This window comes from Macrotis lagotis, chromosome 3 (genome assembly GCF_037893015.1).
Source record: "Macrotis lagotis isolate mMagLag1 chromosome 3, bilby.v1.9.chrom.fasta, whole genome shotgun sequence".
NCBI classification, from domain to species: domain Eukaryota; kingdom Metazoa; phylum Chordata; class Mammalia; order Peramelemorphia; family Peramelidae; genus Macrotis; species Macrotis lagotis.
Window position 1 is genome coordinate 189,320,689 of NC_133660.1, and position 21,918 is coordinate 189,342,606.

Below are 21,918 nucleotides of genomic sequence, written 5' to 3' on the forward strand. Positions count from 1 at the left end.
AATTGGAAAAGGAGCTGCAAAATGTAAATGAAGAAAATTGCTTCCTAAAAAAGAATGGAATCCTTGGAAGCTAATGACTTCATGACAGAACAAGAATCTGTTAAACAAAAGGAAGAAATCAAAACAAAATTGAAGAAAACATAAAATACCTCATTGGCAAAAAACTACTGCCCTAGAGAATGGATGCAGAGAGACAACTTAAGAATCACGAAGCTTCCTGAACACATTGAGGGTAAAAATTGCCTGGACTCAATATATCAGGATCTGTGGAAGTAAAATTGCCCTGATATCATGAAAGCAGAGGTCAAAATAGTTATTAAAAAATACATTGACAGAACCCACAGAGGGTCCCAGGGAGGCAGTTCACCTACTCAAGGTAACCTGGAAAAGAGCAGAAAGGCTCTGCTCCCCCGGGGTTGGAGGGGCAGCCCACCAAAGGGGTGGCCGGCCAGAGCGAAAGAACTTCAGCCTCCCTGAGACAGCCCCAGCATGCTGGACGCCATGGCTCACAGCAGTGGGGGGAGATTCCTGAGCTACACCCCTTGGAGCACCGGGCAAAAATTGGGGTAACAGCTGGGGTCCCCTGCCAGAACGAACACGTGAAGCCCAGCCCTCGGGGCACATAGTGAGCAGTGAGCAGCAATGTGGCCAAGGCAGACCAGAAGCAGGTAGAGCTGGTAAGCAGGAGCCCCCAGGACATGAGCCCATTGAACTCAGGGAGGGGAGTGAAGAGAGACTGCAGAGCTCTGTCTTCTTCCCCTGGAAGAGAAATCTGGGGCTCTGAACACATTCACATCCTTACCGCAGTCTAGGCCCCACCATAGAACAGCAGGGCCACAACCCCAGTTCAGCTCACTGGCAGAGGGGGGCACATATGGTCATTCACAGACCAGAAGGTAGGACAAAGCCTCACACACTGAGACCCTTCTGGGAGTGTCCCAACAGTTCAGGAAGCACTCCCAAAACAGGCTTAGGTTGGGAAAATGTGCAAGCAGAGAAAAAAGAGGAACACCATTGAGAAATGTTCCACATATTAGCCCAAGAAGGATCAAAACACTCAGTCTGAAAATGAGGAAGCACAAGCTCCTGCATCTAAAGACTCCAAGAAAAACAGAAATTGGGCTCAGGCTATGACAGAGCTCAAAAAAGACTTTGAAAACCAAATGAGGGAGTTAGAAGAAAAACTGGGAAAAGAAAGGAGAGAGATGCAGGAAAAACATGAAAATGAAGTCAGCAGCCTAGTCAAGCAAATCCAAAAAATTGCTGAAGAAAATAGCATGCTAAAAACCAGCTTAAGTCAAATGGATAAAACAGTTCAAAAAGTTATTGAGGAGAAGAATGCTTTAAAAAGTAAAATTGGCCAGATGGAAAAGGAGATAAGAAAGCTGTCTGAGGGAAAACAAATCCTTCAGAAAAAGAACAGAACTCAGGCAGACTGATGAATTTATGAGAAATCACAACTCAATACTTCAAAACCAAAAAAATGAAAAATTAGAAGAAAATGTGAAACATCTCATTGAAAAAATTGATATGGAAAACAGATTTAAGAAAGATAATTTAAAAATTATTGGAATACCTGAAAGTCATGATCAGGAAAAGAGCCTTGACATCATTTTCAAAGAATTACTACAGGAAAATTGCCCTGATATCCTAGAAGCAGATGGCAAAATGGAAATGTAGAGAATTCACTGATCCCCCTGAGAAAGAGATCACAGAAAAACAACTCCTAGGAATATAATAGCCAAGTTCCAGAACTCCCAAGTCAAAGAGAAAATTTTACAAGCAGCCAGAAGGACACAATTCAAATATCATGGAACTGCAGTCAGGAACATACAGGACTTAGCAGCAACTACATTAAAAGCTCATAGGGTTTGGAATATAATATACCAGAAGGAAAAGAGCTTGGAATGCAACCGAGAATCAAAAACCCAGCAAAAATGAATGTCCTCTTCCAGGGAAAAAGATGGATTTTCAATGAATCAGAGAAATTTCAAATGTTCCTATTGGAATGGCCAGAGCTGAACAGAAGGTTTGATCTTCAAATATAGCACTTAGGTGAAACAGAAATTGGAGGAGAAGGGGAAAAATATGAGGGAGTTAATGATGATGAACTGCATGTATTCCTGTATAAGAAAATGACACTGATCATACTCATATGAACCTTCTCTATTATCAGAGCAGGTAGAAGGAGGATTCATAGATAAAGCACAGGAGAAACCTGAATTTGAAGATAAAATGTGGTGTAAAAATGGAGTCAATAGAAGAAAGGGAAATGTAATGGGAAAAAGAAAAAGGAGAGGGGGAATAGGCCAAGATATTTCATAGAACAAGATTTTTCTTTATCACAATGAACTATTGAAATGTTATAGAAGGGGGAAAGGCAAGGGGGGGGGCTCTCATTAGAGGTGGCTAGGAGAGGAAACAGCATATATAGTCAATGGGGTATAAGCATTTGGAGTAAGAAGGTGGGGACAGGGGGAAGGGGGGAATGTGAGTGATGGAGGAGAGGATGGACCATGGCGGGAGAGTGCTCAGATATAACACATTTTCTCTTTTACTTCTTGCAAGGGGCTGAGATTGGATGGCCTGTCTGTGACCATTGGGCCAGGTGGATGCTGGGCCTAATGGGTGGTAAGGGAGCTTGGGGTCTCTTGGCCCCAGGACCAAGGATCTGTCTGCTGTGGCACTCAGCTACCCTACAGCAGAGTCAGAGTGAAAGGAGAGAGAAAATATAGTACATGGTATTGGAGAAATACGAAAGGAGGGAGTTGCATTCAGCAATGTCAAAGGTGGAAAAATATAGAAGTAACTTTCGTGATGTACTTCATAAAGAATATGATCCACCCGAGACAGTTTTCTTGGTGTTAGAACAAAGACTGAAGCACATTTTTATTATTATTATTTGGGGGGAGGGTGCAGGGCAAATGGGGCTGGGTGGCCTGCCTGGGGCCTCATAGCAGGGTGATTGTTGGGTGTCTGAGGCCAGATTGGGATGCAGGTGCTCCTGGCTCAAGGGCCAATGCTCTGTCCACCACTCAGCCATCCTTACTATTATTACTATTTTATTTTATTTTGGGTTTTTTTCTTTTTTGGTTTTTGCAGAGCAGTGGGGTTGGGGTGGCTTGTATGTCACACAGCTGAGTGATTATTGGGTGTACGGGGCTGGATATGGGCTTGGGTACTCCTGGCTCCAGGGCTGGTGCTCCATCCCTTGCATCACCTGGCCATACCTACAATTATTACTATTTTTTTTAATTTTAAGTTTTTTCTCTCCCCTTTATCTCTCAAGAGAGTCTATATGGGGGAGGGGTATTTCATTTACTCTTAAACAAGAATATTTTATTAATGTATAAAAAAAATTGTACAAAATGAGAATAAATAAACATTAAATTAAAAAAATACATCAATCCCCTCCTGAAAGGGACCCCAAAATGAAAGCATGAAGGAATATTGTTGCCAAATTCCAGAACTATCAGATAAAAGAGAAAATACTGCAAGCAGCCGGAAAAGAACAATTTAGATACCACGGAGTCACAGACAGGAATACATAGGAATTGGCTGCATCAATATTAAGAGACTGAAGGGTCTGAAATTTGATTTTCCAAAGAGCAAGGGAGCTTGGAATGCAGCCAAGAATTAACTGTCTCACAAAACTGAGTGTTCTCTTCCGGGGAAAAGATGGACATTTAAGTAAATAGGAAACTTCCAACTTTTACTGATGAAAGGGGAAAGACAGGCATTGGAAGTGGTTATAAGATGACAAACATGATGAATGAGGTGCTATTCAGAAGTAAAATGCTAAGGAATATGCTGCTTTCAAGAAACTCATTTGAAGCTGAGAGATACATATAGATATATAGATTAAAGGTAAAATGTTGGAGAAATAATTTTGTTTCAGCCGAAGTGAACAAAGCAGGGGTAGTGATCCTTGTCTCAGATAAAGCAGCTGTAATCATTAAAAGAGATGACAGAAACTAAATCTGTCAAAAAGATACCATAGATAATGAAACAGTCTCAATCCTAAATATATATGTACCAATGATATAGCGTTCAAATTTTCAGAGGAGAAGTTGAATGAGTTGCAGGATTACATAGTTTGTAAAACTCTACTGGTGGGAAATCTCAAACTCCTTCTCTCAGATTTAGATAAATCCATAAAATAAGCAAAAAAGGAAGTTAAAGAGGTGAATAGAATGCTAGAAAAACCTAGACCTAATAGGCCTTTGGAGAAAATTGAATGGGGCAGAAAGGAGTATATTATTTTTCTGCAGGACATAGGACTTACACAAAAACTAATCACATTCTAGGGCATAAAAGTTTTATAATCAAATGAAAAAAGGCAGAAAGAGTGAAGACTTCTTTGTCAGATCATAACGCAATAATGGGCCATGGAGAAACAGACCTAAACCTGACTATAATCTAAATAGCCTCATTTTAAAGAATGAGTGGATCAAACAGTAAATAACAGACAGATTTAATTACTTCATCTTATATAATGAAAATAACAAGACAATTTATCAAAATTATGGGACATAGTCAAGGTAGCTATTAGGGAATATATTATATTATTAAATGCTTACATGAATAAAATAAAGAGGAAATTAATGAACTAAGCATGCAACTAAAAATAGAGAAAGAACAAATTAAAACCCTCCAATTAAATACCAAATTAGAAATTCTAAAAGTTAAAAGAGAAATTAATAAAATCAAAAGCAAGAAAACTATTGAACTGATAAATAAAACTGACAGTTGGATTTATGAAAAAACAATAAAATTGATAAACCTTTTCTTAATTTGATACAACAAAGAAAGAAGAAATTGAAATTACTATCATAAATGAAAAAAAGGTAAACTCACCACCAATGAACAGGAAACTAAAATAATTCAGAATTATTTTGCCCAACTATGCCAATATATTTAAGAATCTAAATTAAATGGATACATAATTAAAAAAACACAGGTTGATCAGGTTAAATAAAGAGAAAATTAAATACCTAAACAATCCTGTCTCAGAAAAAGAAAGTCAAGAAACTATTACTGAGCAACCTAAGAAAAAATTTCCAGGCCCAGATGGGTTCACAAGTAAATTCTATCAAGCATTTAAGGAAAAATCGGTTCCAATTCTAAATAAACTCTGGAAAAAACAGGTGAAGATGGAACTCTACTTAACTCCTTCTATGATACCAAAATGATGCTGATACCTAAATCAGGGAAGAGTCAAAACAGAGAAGGAAAATTATAGACCAATTTCTCTACTGAATCTGGATGCAAAAATATTAAATAACATCTTAGCAAAGGAATTACAGCTATTTATCACTAGGATAATACACCATATTCAAGGAGGATTTATTCCAGAAATGCAGGGTTGGTTGAATATTAGGAAAACTGTTAGTATAATTGATTATATCAATAACAAACATAACACAAATCATATGATGATCTCAATAGAATGCTGAAAAAGTCTTTGACAGAATACAACCCCAATTCCTACTAAAAAGATGAGGTAACCTAGGAATAAATGAATTGTTCTTAGAAGGATAAGCAATATCTATCTTTAACCATTAACAAGCATCATAATCAGGGGTGAAGCAATGATGCTTGTTATTACCACCACTATTCAAAAGAGTATTAGAAATATTAGTTTCAGCAATGAGAAGAAAAAGAAATTGAAACAATTAGAATTGTGAAAGAAGAAACAAAACTCTTACTCTTTGCAGATGACATGATGGTATACCTGGAGAATCCTCAAAAAATCATCTAAAAACTACTAGGAATAATTAACAACTTTAGCAAAGTACAGGATGTAAAATAAACCCTCAATCCTCAACTTTTCTATATATGACTAGTAAGACACAACAGCAAGAGCTAGAAAGAGAAATCACATTTAAAGTAACTTCAGAGTGGTGGAGCCAAGATGGTGACAGGAGAAGATCCTCTCTTAGGTGTTCTTTCTTTCTAATGTTTCAAAACTTATAAAATAAGGACTCTAACTAAATTTTTGAGAGACAGAACTCACAAAGGGATCCAGTAAGGCAATTCTCCAGCTCAAGGTAACCTGGAAAATATTGAAAAGGCTCTGGTCCACAGGGTTAAATGGGTGGCCTACTAAAGTGAAGGAACTTCAGCTTCCTGGAGGTGGCCCCAGGGCATCTAGGAGTCACGGCTTATGGCAGCAGGGTCATTTATCTGACCTACACCATGGGGAGCACTTGGTACACCTTGGAAGATAAGCAGGAGGACCTGTCCCAGAGCAAGCGTGTGAAGCCCAACCTTCAGGATACTCAACAAGCAGTGACTGTGACAGCCCAGATCCAGGAAATGAAAGCAGGCAGAGTGGATAAGCAGGAGACCTCAGGAAACTGAGCCTTGAGTGCTCAGCCTACCAAAGGTAGGGAAATAGAGAGAGAGACTTCTGAGGTCTGTCCTCTATATCTGGAACAGGACTCTGGGACTCTGACCACATTCAAATCCTGATCACAGACTAGGCCCCCCATAGAACAGCAGCCACCCCACCTCAGGCCCATGGCAGAGGGGTGTGCTTGTTGTCATTCACAGACCAGCAGAGTACTCAGAGCTTCACATGTCCCTCAAAAGTTCAGGAAGGACCACAAAGCTAGGCACAGGCTGGAGAAATGAGTAAACAGAGAAAAAAAGAGGAACACCATTGAAAAATACATTGTCTATGATCCCAAGTAGGATCAATATACTCATTATGAAGATGAAGAAGTACAAGCTCTTGCATCTAAAGACTGCAAGAAAAAAATGTAAATTGGGTTCAGGCTATGAGAGTGCTCAAAAAAGATTTTGAAAATCAAGTGAGGGAGATATAGAAGAAAAATTGGGAAAAAAATGAGAGAGATGCAGGAAAAAAAACAAGAAAAACAAATCAGCATCTTAGGGATATGCAAAAAAATGTTGAAGAAAATAACATGTTAAAAACCAGCATAGGTCAAATGGATAAAACAGTTCCAAAAGTTATTGAGGAGAAAAATGCTTTACAAAAGCAGAATTAGCCAGAATGAAAAAGAAATAAGAAAGCTCTCTGAGGAAAATAAATCCTTCAGCTGCAAAATGGAAGTGAGGGAAGCTGCTGACTTTACGAGTAATCAAGACAATACTTCAAAACCAAAAGAAAGAAAAATTAGAAGAAAATGTGAAACATCTCATTAGAAAAAGTAGTGATCTGAAAAATAGATTCAGGAAAGATAATTTTAAAAAAATATTGGGACACCTGAAAGTAATGATCAATAAAAGAGCCTTGACCTCATTTTTAAAGAATTCCTACCAGAAAATTGCACCGATCTCCTAGAAGCAGAAGGCAAAATAGAAATTGAAACAATCCACCAATCTCACCCAGAAAGAGATCCAAAAGAAACCAAACAACCCCCAGGAATATTATAGCCAAGGTCCAGAACTCCCAAGTCAAAGAGAAAATATTACAAGGGGCCAGAATGACACAATTCAAATATTGTTGAGTAGCTGCAGTCAGGATCACACAGGACTTAGCAGTAACTATTTTAAGGGCTCAAAGGGTTTGGAATATAATATTCCAGAAGGCAAAAGAGCTCAGAATGCAACTGAGAATCAACTCCCCAGGAAAACTGAACATCCTCTTCCAGGGAAAAAATGGGTTGTCAATAAACCAGGGGAATTTCAAATGTTCCTGTTGAAATGGCCAGAGCTGAACAGAAAGTTTGACCTTCAAATACAGGATTCAGGTGAAGCATAGAGAGTGGAAGAGAAGGGTAAAATATGATGATGATGAACTACATGTATTCTTGCAAAGAAAAATGATACTGATAATACTCATATGAACCTTCTCATTTAACAGAGTAGGTAGAAGGAGCTTTTATAGAAGAAGCACAGGAGAGAGCTGAACTTGAAGATATAATATAGTGTAAAAATGGAGTCAGTGACTAAAAGGGAAATGTAATGTGAGTAAGAGAAAGGAGATGTGCAATAGGCTAAGATATTTCATATAATAAATTTTTTTCATTACAATGAGCTATTGCAATGATATGGAAGGGGGGAAGACAAGGGGGAATGGGGGAACCTTTGCTCTCATCAGAAATGACCAGGAGAGGAAACAGCATATATACTCAATGGGGTATAGAAATCTAGAGTAAGAAGGAGAGAAGGGGGACAGAAGGAAGGGGGATGTGAGTGATAGAGGAGAAGGTGGACCATGGGGGGAAAGCGGTTCAGATATAACACATTTTCTTTTTTATATCTTACAAGGGACTTGGATTGGATGACCTGTCTGGGACCACAGGACCAAATGGATGCTGGGCCTTATGGGTGATATGTGGGTTTGGGGCATCTTGACCCCAAGGTCGGGGATCTGTCTGCTGTGTCACTCAGCTAATCTACAGCACATTTAAGAAGAGGGACAGAGTGAAATGAGAGAGAAAATATAGTGTATGGTAGTGAGGAAGTATGAATGGTGGGAGTTGTGATCAGCAATGGCAATGGTGGAAAAATATGGAAGTAGCTTTTATGATGCACTTATCCCAAAGAATGTGATCCATCCATGACAGATCTGGAGGTGTCAGACTGGAGGAATACAAACTGAAACACATGTATAATAATAATAATAATTATTATTATTATTATTATTATTAATATTTTGTGGGGGGTTGAAGGGGAAATGCGGTTGGATGGCCTGCCCAGGGTTGCACAGCTGAGTGATTGTTGGGTTTCTGAGGCTGGATTTGGGTCCAATTGTTCCTGGCTCCAGTGCCAGTGCTCTGTCCACTGTGACACCTGGCTTATTATTATTATTATTATTATTATTATTATTATTATTATTATTTTTATTTAATTTATTTTATTTTATTTTGGGGTTTTGTCCATTTTGGGGGGCAATGGGTTTCGGGTGGCTTGTCCAGGGTCATACAGCTGGGTGATTGTTGGGTGTCTGGGGCCGAATTTGTGCTGAGGTGCTCCTGGTTCCAGGGCCAGTGTCGCATCCACTGTGCCACCTGGCTGGCCCTATCATTATTATTTTTTACTTTTACTTTTAATTTTTTTTCTTTACTTTATTGCTCATGTGGGTCTATATTTTTTGGGGGGAGGGTGTATTATGTTTACTCTTAAACAAGAATATTTTAGTAATGTATTAAAAAAACATAATTTATACAAAAATAACAATGAATAAATAAAAATTCAAAAAAATACCTGCCAAGGTAGGCTGAGAAACTCTATAAAAATCACTATACAACACTTTTCACACAAATAAATCCGATTTAAATAACTGCTTATGGATAGGTTGAGCTAATATAATACAAATGACAATTTTATCTAAATTAAACTACTTATTTAGTGCCTTACTAATCAAACTTTCCAAAAAATTACTTTAATAAGCTAACAGTAATTGTAACTAAATTCATATATAGAAACAAAAAAGGCAAGAATATATAGGGATTTATTGGGGAAAAGTATAATAGAAGGTGTCTTAGCCTTACCATATCTAAAATTATATTATAAAGCATTAGTCATGAAAATTGCCTGGCCTTGGCTAAGAATAGATTTAAGTATATCAGTGGAGTAGATGAGGTGAAAAAGAAATAGCGGGAAATGATTATAGTAATCTGCTGTTACATAAATCCAAAGAGTCCTTCTTCTGGCCAATGAACTCTCTCTTCAATAAAAATTGTTGGGAAAACTGGAAGTTATGGGGTGGCTAGATGGCTCAGTGGACAGAGCACCGTCCCTAGAGTAAGGAGTACCTGAGTTCAAATCTGACCTCAGACACTTAATAATTACCTTGCTGTGTGGCCTTGGGCAAGCCACCTAACCCCATTTGCCTTGCAAAAAGCTAAAAACAATTGGAAGTGAGTATGGCAGAAACCTGGATTTTTGAAAACGTGGAAGGAAATTTGGATTGGATCAACATATCACAGTCTATTCCAAGATAAGATCAAAATTGGAACAGGATTTAGACAATAAAAGGCAATATTATAAGCAAAGTAGGAGATCAAGGAATAGTTTACCTGTCAGATCTATGGAACGTGAAGTAGTTTATAACCAAGGAAGAGATGGAGAATATCATTAAAGCAAATTATATAATTTTGATTACATTAAATTAAAAAAAGCTTTTGCATGGACAAAAACCTTCAACCAAGATAAAAAGAAATGGAATAAATTGGTAAACAAATTTTACAATCAGCAATTCTGACAAAGGACTTATTTCTAAAATATATTTAGAGAACTTAGTCAAATTTATTTTAAAAAAAGCCATTCCTAGGGGCAGCTAGGTGGCGTATTGGGGCGGCTAGGTGGCGTAGTGGATAAAGCACCAGCCTTGGAGTCAGGAGTACCTGGGTTCAAATCCGGTCTCAGATACTTAATAATTACCTAGCTGTGTGGCCTTGGGCAAGCCACTTAATCCCATTTGCCTTGCAAAAACCTAAAAAAAAAAAAAAGTCATTCCTCAATTGACAAATGGTCAAAGGAAATGCAAAGGCAATTTACAGATAAGATAATCAAAGCTACCCATACTCATATGAAAAATTGCTCTAAATCATTAATGATTAGTGAAATGCAAATTAAAGCACCTCTGATGTATCATCTCACACCTATCAGATTGGCTAATATGACTCAAAAGGACAAGGTTTAATGTTGGAAGGGATGTGTGGGAAATTTAGGATGCTAATGCATTGTTGGTGGAGCTGTGAACTCATCCAACATTTCTGGAGAGCAATTTGGAATTAAGCTGAAAGGACAATAAAAATCTTCATATCCTTTCTTCTGATGATACCACTACTGGGTCTATAAACTAACTAGATCATGCAAAAGGGTAAAAATATTACTTGTACAAAAATATTCATAACAGCCCTGTTTGTGGTAGCAAAGAATTGGAAACTGCGTGAATGTCAATCATCTGGGGAATGGCTGAACATATTGTGGTATATGTGTGTTATGCAACAGTATTCTTCTATTAGAAACTAAGATGGATGGAACTTCAGAGAAACCTGCAAAGATTTCCATGAACTGATGCTAAGAAAGAGGAACAGAATCGGAATATTTTACACTCTACCAGCAACATAGGAGTGATGGTCAGCCTTCATGGACTTACTCATTCCATCAATGCAATAATCAGGGATGATTTTAGAGTACCTTTGATGGAGAATACCATCTGTATCCAGAGAAAGAACTGTGGAGTTTAAACAAAGACCTTCAATTTTTTTTAAAGTATCTTATGTACTACGTAATTTTTCTATCTATAATGTTTTATTTTCTCCTCAAGGATATGATGTCTCTTTCAATACTTTCAATTTCGATAAATATATAGCATTGAAAAAATATAGATTATCAGACTTCCTTCTGTGGGGGTTGGGGAAAGGGATGGGAAGGTGGGAAAAAATTGTCAAATTCAAAACCTTACAAAAATACTAGGTAGGAACTACCATTGAATATAATTGGAAAAACAAATAAAATTTAAATTTAAAAACAAAAATAAAGCTACTCATTCTTTAATTCATTTAAAAATAAATTCTTAGTAGTCGTGATACTACCTATCCGCTGTTAGGACCAATCCCTTAGAGATCAGCCATAAAAAAAGATTATTTTTCTGGAATATGAAGTGAAAGTGGAATTAAAGCACTGGGACCCTTATTTCCCCATTGAAGAGAAAGGCAGTCTCAGAGAAAGAAACCCAGGGGAAAACACAAAAGCAGATAAAGGACAGGTATTGATAAAAATGGACAAAACTTTTGACTTCAGCCAGAAGTATCTAGCTGGTCTCAAAGGAACACAACAGTAATTTGAGGTAGAGATTGAAAGTGGCTATTTGTTGTGACTTGTTCCCCAATCATTTTCCTTTTACTTTTAATGAAGACCAAAAAAATATGGAGGGTTTGAGGAAATTAAGACTTCTCCTACTAGAGAGAGTTTTGGAAAACATGTTGAAAGCCTTTCCTAAAATGATTTTTGAAACTGAGCAATTTGGCATTAGTGAATTAAAAGGAGTATTACTAACTATAAATCATATGGAAGTAAGATACATAGAAATTGTTCCTATAAACAGGAAGAAAGTTCAAGGATACATTAAATAATCATATTATATTTAGTAGTTGGCTATTCTGTAGCCCTGCAAAAAAGAAAAAAATAAAATCTTATCATGACAGAAAAATAAATAATTAAAAATTGAAGTTTTCTTCCTAATCTGATGACTAAGGTGTTGTTATTGACAATCATTTTTAAAAAAGAAAAAAACACTAAGTCATATAAATGGTAATATCACAGAGAGGTGAACAAACTGACTTTATCCCATCTAGAGAGGAGTTAACCTGTCAGCTGAGTAGTTAAAATAGAAATTGGTAGTAAAATCCTACAATGTCATACCCAGCAGAACATTTCCAATAATAACAAAATAAGATCAGCAAGGTGACTTAACCAGTAAAAATCTTGTAAGAATAGTAGAAACAGCATTAAGGCATTATTAAAAGAGAATAGCATTAGATTTATTAGTTATCTATGTATGTGCCCTAGTCATAAATATCCTTTAAATGTGTGTACTTCTATGTATATTATATAAACTTGACCCCTTTTGCCAGAGAAGGCTTGTGTTTTAAATGGAAGAATGTGTCCTATTAATAATATATTATTTCAAAAATTATTTCAATAGTTTATTTTGAATTGAATTTAGTAACAAAAATGCATTGATGGATACTCCCAAACTGAAGCTTTGAGTAGATGAGGACTTAAATTACCTCTTGATATAGAGACAACTTGTCTGAGGAGACCCAAATAAGTATTGGACATTTTCCTCTTCAAAGTACATCATATAATCAAGAAATTATATAATACAGATTCCTTATTACTATTAGATTTGTAATGTTTTGAATGGGGAAACAATTATGGACATAGACTTTTAAGATAGGCAAAATTTGTATTAATGATAAAAACCAAGATCAACAAAATCAGAAGGACCAGGATTAGAATGTGTTGGGGGAAAAATAATGGATGCTTTGGCTTGATCAAAATGGAACACCTTTGGAAGAACCTAGAACTAAGTTGCTAGCCATGAAGTATTAAGTATATAAAAATTTATGATGGTTCATGTTTTATATAATTATATGCCTCGAAGGGATTTTGGAAATGATCTAACTCAAACCACCCATTTTCAGGAGAGGAAACTGAGGGTTAGATAGTCAAGTTAACTTGCCCCAGCTATTATAGCACAGAATGATTTAACTATTCACAGAAGCTAGATGGAGCAAAAATTTGGAAAAGACAGTTTTAGAGAGTCAATACAATTTCATAGACATTAAAAATGGTCACAAAATATAACTCATATATTTTAAAATATTATGATGAAAAGCAAACTCAGGAGATTATTCTATTAATCTTGCTTAAAAGAAAAAGTTGTTAAAATTATTTAAAACAAAAATAAAGTTAGATAACCATATTTATGTACTAGATGAACCACTAGCAAAACTCCTTGGCATATCATATTTTTCATAACATATAATTTAATTATAAATGACTTGAAGCTTTAGTACATTATTCTACCAACACTTGCCAATATATAATAAAACTGTGTTACATCTAAAAAGTAATATGCCTCTGGCATTCCCAACCTATCTACACTAAGAAAAGTGACAATTGCATGTTTTTTATAACTTGGATCCTCTTATTATAATTGAGTACTTAAAAGCTACATCACAATTAATATATGTGCTAAATAGCAATTTACTTGAAAAAATGGAAAGTTTTTCCACAAAGAGTAAGATATTAAGAAATCTTACATTTCAAAATGTCTCATTTTCCTGTTCTATGCATTTAAAACACTTAGGAAGTTTGAAATAAGCTTCTAAGTTTATACTGAATTTATTGTAAATTTTCACTTTAGAAAGAAATTATAGTTATGTTTGAATGAATAATTTTAATAAGACAAACTGCTTGCTTGACTAAATGTGTTGGACTGAAATGTTTAGGTGGCCCATGAATAATGCTGACTAATAATGTTATTTTCAGGACATAAATAGTTTCAAAGTGCCAATTTTCATCTGTAAGCATTTTAGGCAATCAACAATTTATGTTTAGGCAAGCAACGATTATGTATCAGTCATTGTTTTAGAGCTAGAAAATACAAAAAAAGAGTCAAAAGACAAACCTTGACCTCAAGGAGCTTACAATCTAATGGGGCATAGGGACAATATGCAAAAATACACAAACACACATAAATACACATCTACATGCGCACACGCTAAATGAAAAATACAAACAAAATAATTAACAAAGGGGAAGGTGCCAAAATTGAAGACTTGGAAAAGACTTTAACTGGAATTTTAAGAAAGCCAGAGATGTCAGTAGATGTGGTTGAGGATGGAGAGTACTCCAGTCTTGGGAGAAAACCACAGAAAATAAAATTAGCTGTTGTGAGTTTTTTAAATCATAACTTTATAAATAATGAAATATCCTCCCTTACAATTACTCAAAAAATAACAAAAGCATGGAAATTTTAGTGAATAACACGCTACCCTTAAAATCAAGACCTGATTTCAAATCAAACTCAAATTTATATTATGGAAATAACAATGGGCAACTGAATGTCTCAAACTTATTTTCCTCATTTATATAACAGGAATAGTAAAATAGCAATGCTTTAAAGCATTTGTCTCAGAGGGTTTCCCACCTGAGGTTCAAAAGATTTAATGCATAAAAAATTATGGGCACACTTTTCAACTGTATGTGAGAGGAATTACAGAGATAGAAACAAATTGTAACAAACTCATCTGGAGCAGCTAAAGGTCAAGAATATCAAGGAGATTTTTTTTTAAATTTCAAAAGAAACTGTCCCAGCTGCAACAAACCTAAAACTATTTTAGAAAGTGACAATCATCAAAACCATCTCATACTAGCTGAGAAACAGAAGTGAATCAGTGGAATAGGTTAGGCACAAAGGAAACAGTAGTAAATGACTATAGCAATCTATTATTTGATAAACCTAAAGACACTAGTTTCTGGGAAAAGAACAGTAACAAACACTGTTTGGAAAGCTTAAAAATAAGGTATGTCAAAAGTATATATACCCATATCTCACAAACTAAATCAAAATAATATCAAAATGACTATAATATTTATACATAAAGGTGATGTCATAGAACAGTTAAATGAAAAACAAAATTTCTGTCAAATCTATGGAGCAAAGAAAATTTTAGACCAAACAAGAGACAATATAAACTACAAAACTGATGACTTTGACTATGTTAAATTAAAATGATTTTGCACAAACAACACCAATGCAACCAAGATTAGAACTAATGCAGAGTTGGTAAACAATTTTCTCAGCTAGTGTTTCTGACAGAGGATTCATTTCTAAAATATACAAAGAACTGAATCAAATTTATAAGATTACAAGTCATTCTCCAATTGATAATGGTCAAAAGAAATGAATAGCAAATTTTCAGATGAATAAATTAAAACTTTTTATAGACATATTAAATGACCCAAATCATTACTTATTAGAGAACTGCAAATTAAAACAATTTTGAAGTACCACCTTACACCTATCAGATTGGCTAAGAAGAAAAAAAAAGAAAATTATAAATGTTGGAGAGGCTGTGAGAAAATTAGCACACTAATGCATTATTGGTGGAGTTGTGAAATGGTCCAACCATTCTGGAGAGCCATTTAAAATTATGCCCAATGGGTAATAAAACATTGCATACCCTTTGATCAACAACGTAATTATTAGGCCTATATATCAAAGAGATCATTGCAAAAAAACAGGAAGAGTTCCACATGTTCCAAAATATTTATAGCAGCTCTTTTTGTAGTGGCAAAGAATTGGAAATTGAGAGGATGCCCATCAATTGGGGAATGACTGAACAAATTCTGGTATAAGGATGTGATAGAGTACTCGTTCTGAAGAAATTATGATTTCTTGAACTATTGAAAAGCATGGAAAGATTAATATAAACTATGCTGAATTAAAATGAATAGAACAAAGAGAACACTGAACACATTAACAGCAACATAGTGAGATAATCAACTGATGGATGCAGCTCCTCTCAGCATTTCAGTGACCTAGGACAATCTTGAGAGACCTGCTATAGACATTGTCATCCACAGTCAAGTGAAAAAAACTATGAATTTTGAATGCAGAGCAAAGTATGCTATGCTAATGTTTTTAAAAGTTTTTTATCTTCTTTTATGTTTTTTTTCCTTTCTTTTTCATTTTCCCCCCCTTAATTTTATAACATTATAGAATTAGGAGCAAAAAGGATGAAAAGAGATAATAAATAGTTAGCCTGTTTGACTGTAAGATTGAGTGTGGACAGGGAAGGGCAATGAAGTACATGTGCCAAGATAAATAGGATGGTCTTAGTTGTACTGTTCAAAGTGCTTACAATACTTCCATGTAATAATTTTCACACTGAGGGTTTGACCGACTTTATAGTGATTGAAGGCCTATGGTCAAACTTAACGTTCAAATTTCTCTTCTAAACATTTCAAAAGGTTACAACTTTTTCTTTAAATCATCCTTGAAAAGTAATGCTCACATGGGATAGCTAGGTGGCATAGTGGATAGAGCACCAGCCCTGGGGTCAGCGGGACCTGAATTCAAATCCAGTCTCAGACACACAATATTTACCTCGTTGTATGACCTTGGGCAAGTCACTTAACCCCACTGCCTTTCAAAATGCTCAAGTTTTAAAATGTGTGATGTTAATTAAACATTCAGTCTTTTTCAGTGGCATCTGAGTTTTGTGTCTCAATTTGGGGTTTTCTTGGAAGTGGTTTGCCATTTATTTCTCTAACTCATTTTACAGATAAGGAAAGAGACAAATACAGTTAAGTGACTTGCCCAAGGTCACATAGCTAAGTCTTAAGATAAATTTGAACTCAGGAAGAGGAACCCACCTCACTTCAGACCTAGTACTCTATACATTGTGCCACTTCACTATCTTTTGCTAACAAAAGATTAACAGAAGCCTTCCAAGTAAGTGATCTCAGACTTCAACAAATCAAAATTTGGATGTTAGTAGAACAATTCTTTTTATTCACATAAATAGGTTTGAATACCATAAAATTTAAGGTTAGTAGAATCATTGTGATACATTCAGTTTGGAGGCAGAGAACCTCAGACCCAATCTTCGTTCACCACTTACAAACCATGGGCAAACCATTTTTCTTTTTATATCCTCATGTTTTTATCTACAAACTGAAATGGCTGGGATAAATGACTTTAAGATATCTTCAAAGCCTAATACTATGATCTTCTTTCTATTACTCTATAGGATTTTAGAATCTGGAATTCATATTTCATCAAGTGTAACATCCTGCCTAATACATGATTTTTCTCAGTAATATTTATGACAGTGATGAACAAGCACCCCCATTAAGTCTTTCAGGGCTAGATAAGTCAGAATTTCACAAAGCAATTAATTATAGTTTGATAGTTCTATGTCTCATTTATATTGAATTTCAGTGAGAAACAGCTTGGCATAGTGAATAGAGTACATAAAGCCAAGAAATGCTTAGTATAGATACTTCTGAGTTATCAACCTCATAATACTGGGAGAGTTATCACACACCTATGATTCTTATCTAAAACTTTAATTTGGAATACACTTGTTAAACTTAATTGGAAATTACCACTGTAATTAAGAGTTAGAGAATAAAATAAACATAGCCCTCAAATATGTCTTCAGGGAAACAATATTTAGTACTCTATAGAAAGATGATTTTTTAAAATATTATTTTCAAGGAAGATTTAAATGAATTGTTATCTTTTGAAATGATTAGATGAGAAATTTGAGTGGTTAGTTTGACTATAAGCCTTCGATCACTATGAAGGCGGTCAAATCTTCAGTGTGAAAATTTTTAAATAGAAGTATTATAATTCTTTATTTTAAAAATATTCAAAATACTATATATATTCCAATTATATTTAAAAATAATAATCACTTAAAATTGAGTTTAAAATTCTCTCTCCTGCTTATCATTCCTCCTTGATATACCTATGATATCCTACAAAAATATTTCCATATAAATCTTATTATAAAAGAAAACACCCCAAAAAAATAAAATAATAGAGGAGGCTTAAAAATTTGTTTCAATCTGCATCCTATGTTCTTCTGTTCTCTCTCTCTCTGGAGATAAATTGAATTATTTTTATCATGAGTCCTTTGAAATTATTTTCATTGCAGAAATCATCAAACTTCCTGTTAATGGCTAAGAAAAAGACTAATGAATCAGTATTTTAGAGAAGGTACAAAAGAAACAATAGTAACTGATTATGGTATCTATTGTTTGACAAACTCAAAGGCATTAACTTCTGGGAGAAGAACTCATTAGTCAACAAAAACTACTGGAAAAACTAGAAAGTATTATGGAAAAACTAGGCATGGAATCACATCTCACAGCCTATATCAAAATAATGTCAAAGGAATTAGACAAAAAAGTAGTAACATAGAACAATTAAGAGGATGAGAAAAATTCTATCTTTCAGATCTATGGTGAGGAGAGAAATCTATAACAAAACAAGAAATAGAAAATATTATAAATTGCAAAATGAATGATTTTGGCTACATTAAATTAAAAGATATGGCATTAATAAAATTAATGAAGGCAAGATTAGAAGGAAAACAGAAAGTTGAGAAACAATTTTTACAGCTAATGTTTCTGATAAAATACTAATTTCTGTTATACAGAGAGAATTGAATCAAATTTGTAAGACTCTAAGTTATTCCTCAATTGATAAATAATCCAAGGAAATGAATAGATAGTTTTCACATAAAGAAATTAACATCATGAAAAAAAGTTCCAAATTGTTATTGATTAGAGAAATGCAAATTAAACCAACTCTAATATTCAAGAGGATGTAGGAAAAGTGGGACATTAATGCACTCTTGGTGCAGCTATTGATCCAGCCATTCTGAAGAGCAATCTGGAACTACGTCTAAAGAGCAATAAAATTGCCCTAGCAATGTCAGTACCAGTGACTACCACTACCACTATACCAAAGAAATAATTTAAAAACCAAACTAACAAAAAAACCAGAAACATGTCTCATATGTTCAAAATATTTATAGCAGCTCTTTTTGCAGTGGCAAAGAATTGGTAATTGAGGGGATGCCCATCAACTGGGGAATGACTGAACAAGTTTTGGTATATGAATGCAATGGAATATTATTGTTCTATAAGAAATCATGAGTAGTCAGATTTTAGAGAAGAATGGGAAAGAGTACATGAACTGATGCTTAGTAAAGTGAACAGAAACAAGAGAGCATTGTACACATTAACAGCAACATTGCTGATGATGAAGAATTATGAATGAGACAGTTCCTCTAAGCAGTTCCATGTTCATTGGCAACACTGAGAGATCTGCTATGGACATTGCCATTCACATTGAGAGGGGGGAAAATACATGGAATCTGAATGCATACTATGTTTACTTCTTTAAAACTTCTCTTATGTTTTTCCTTCCTTTCTCATAATTTTATTTTCTTTCCTTTTATTTCTAATTCCTCTTTCAAAACTTGACTAATATGTAAATACAGTAAACAGAATTTTACATATAGAAATTTTACCATATTGTTTGCCACTATAGGGAGGGAAGAGGGAAAGGAGGTAGCTGAAAAATGTTGAACTCATAAATTAGCAAATTTATAAATGTTGAAAAACTAATATTGCATGAAGTTGGAAAAATAAAATAAAATATCAATTAAAATAAAATACTATATTTCACAAATATATATATATATTATGCACAAATGCATATATGCATATCTATATCTTGATCTATATTTATATTCACAAATACAATATATCTATCTATATATTTCTATATCTATATCTCTAAGTGTATATCTACATCTATCTATATCATGGGTTACTGTTCCAATAAGAGTAGCTATCTTTAACAGCTGATCATCCTTACAATATTGCTGCAATTGGTATGCAATCTTTTCCTTGTTGTTCTCCATAAGTCTCCCCAGTTTTTTCTGAAAGCATCCTGTTTGTCATTTCTTATAGGGCATAAGTATTACATCAAAATAATATATCAAAACATGTTCAGCCATTCCTTGATTGATGAATATTCCTTTGCTTCCTAATTCTTGGCTACCACAAAAAGGTATTAGAAATATTTTTGTATAAATAACTCTTTTTCCCTTGAGTATCTTTGAGATCCAAAATAGTTATGATATTGCTGGGTAAAAGGTTTGCAAGGTTTTATAGTTTGGGGGACATAGTCCCAAATTGTTCTACAGAATTGTTAGACTAGTTCACAACTCCAGCAACAGTACATTAGTTTCCTAATTTTTCCACACACCTTCTAGGATTACTCATTTTTTCTTTTCTGTCATGGTAAGTCTATATGACAAGTATAGGCTAATATCTTAGCTGTTTTAATATGCATTTTTAAAATTAATATTGATTTAGAATATTTTATCAGGGACAGATGACAGCTTTGACTTCTAAAAAAATTCATATCCTTTCATCTTCATTTTATTGCTTTTGGTGTCTCATCACATCATTAACTTCTACTTACGCAAATCTAATATTAAAGGAAATATTTTCTTCTGTGAGGTTTTGTAACTTTTATTTTTCTATTTGGCAGACTCTAATTTTTAGAAAAATGTTTTCCTTAGTGAATTTTTGTACCTCTTTTTCCATTTGATAAATTTTTATTAGGGAGTTACTTTCTTCAGGTTTTTTTGCTCCTCTTTTTACCAAGCTACTAATTATCTTTACATAATTTTCTATCATTGTGGTCTTCCAGGAATTTGGGGGGGGGGTTGTGTTAAAAATTACTGAGACATTATTTTAAAAGGAAATGGTAAGAGAGTTCAGATGAGTATTTTTTCTACCTGGTAATCTTGAGAGAAAATTGGGATAAGCTGCAAACCCTGAATAATTAAAAGAATTTGACTTTAAGGTCATACTATATGATAGAACTAGGTCTGCCTAGATACTAACAAGAACAAAGGGAATAAGAGAAGAAGAAAACTGCAAAAGTATAGCAAAAGGGGGTGGGGTGGAGAAGTTTTAGGACCTCCCACATGAAAGATTTTCATTCTTATTGGTGGTTGAATAAGTTGATTATTTAATGCATTTGGTTCACTGATTTAGAACTAAAATAGACCTTAGTGGTCTTCTGGCTCATCCACTTCATTTTACAGTTGAGGAAATTAGAGTTTGATGAGGATAAATGCCTTGTCCAAAAATTCATAACCATATCCATGCCAGTGTTTGATTTTTAATTACCTTAAGGAATTATAGAGATCATAGGTAAATGTTGGAGATGTGTTTAAGATAGATACTTAATAATCAAGGACAGTTATTTCCTTAACAGAATGAATTTTGAATGAGAATGTAGGTCATACCATTCCTTTCTTGCTGTTATAAATCAGTACCAAAATTATTCATCATAAGAGTCTCAAGTTCTGTTTTAATCACAAGACAACATAAGGGAAGAAGGGGTCTGTGTATGTATGTATGTGTGTTGGTGTTTGTGGGTTCACGTTTATAAGGATGGATTTTTAATACCTACAAAACATTTAATGAGAAATTTAGAAATCATCTCATCTACTTCATGGATATTTACTTAGCTTTTCTGTAGAACAAATTTCCAAAAACCAAAAGTCAAACTGGATAAACTCAGCATCAAATGGACATCAGTATTATCACCACCTATATTGTTTCTTCTATCGTTAGTCTTTCTTTTATTCTATTTTAAAATCAATCATTTTATTATATAAAATGTCTTTGCCAACAAAATTGCCTCCAGAGATCTATAAAAAAGAGAGTACCACATAAAGGCCTTGGAGAAGTGCAAGATGAGGATGAAGAAATTAATAAGTAACCAAAGTAGAATTCCAAAGAATAGGAATAAGGACATAATCAAGGAATTACATGCCAAAAAAGAGAAAATGGTTTAGTCAAATTGTAATAGCTAAGACT